We start from the raw sequence: 387 nt of genomic DNA, 5'->3' as shown, positions 1-387 counted from the left end.
GGGTGTGTGTGTGTGTACATTTCAGAAGGATGGATCTCGTTAATAGTGGGGTGTGTGTGTGTGTACATTTTAGAAGGTTGGATCTCGTTAATAGTGGTTTGTGTGTGTGTGTGTGTGTATATACACGTTTCAGAAGTGAGAGAAAGTGGTTGCATTTTTTAAAATTGTATTGTATCTATGGTGACTTGTACTGTGTGCGTGTGCGTATGTATTACAGCAGGTCAGGTCTGGTTAATAGAGTTTTTTAATTGTATTGTATCCACGGTGACTGTTATGCTGTGTGTAGCCTTTCCTTTATATGAGCGGCAGCCTGTAGGAGAGCCTGGCCTGAGGCCACGCCCCTCTGACCTGAGGCCACGCCCCTCTGCAGAGCTAAGACATTATTTA

The 387-nt window shown here is 44.2% G+C and overlaps 1 protein-coding gene across 1 annotated transcript in view; it reads right to left on the bottom strand.

Moving 5' to 3' along the window:
* Nucleotides 1-226: 226 nt before the first annotated feature.
* LOC143113479 (MAP/microtubule affinity-regulating kinase 3-like) overlaps nt 227-387 on the bottom strand; it is a 52,546-nt gene continuing 52,385 nt past the window's right edge. Inside the window, exon 14 of the mRNA XM_076275432.1 lies at nt 227-387. This exon is cut by the window's right edge and continues 1,773 nt beyond it. The gene's annotated coding sequence lies outside the window, so the exon portion shown is untranslated.

The sequence above is a fragment of the Alosa pseudoharengus genome, unplaced genomic scaffold (genome assembly GCF_046254945.1).
Source record: "Alosa pseudoharengus isolate Yale_2024_CS ecotype anadromous, Long Island Sound unplaced genomic scaffold, YU_APseudo_1.1 YU_APseudo_1.1_scf_82, whole genome shotgun sequence".
NCBI classification, from domain to species: Eukaryota; Metazoa; Chordata; class Actinopteri; order Clupeiformes; family Clupeidae; genus Alosa; species Alosa pseudoharengus.
This window is presented reverse-complemented; position numbering and strand designations above follow the sequence as displayed.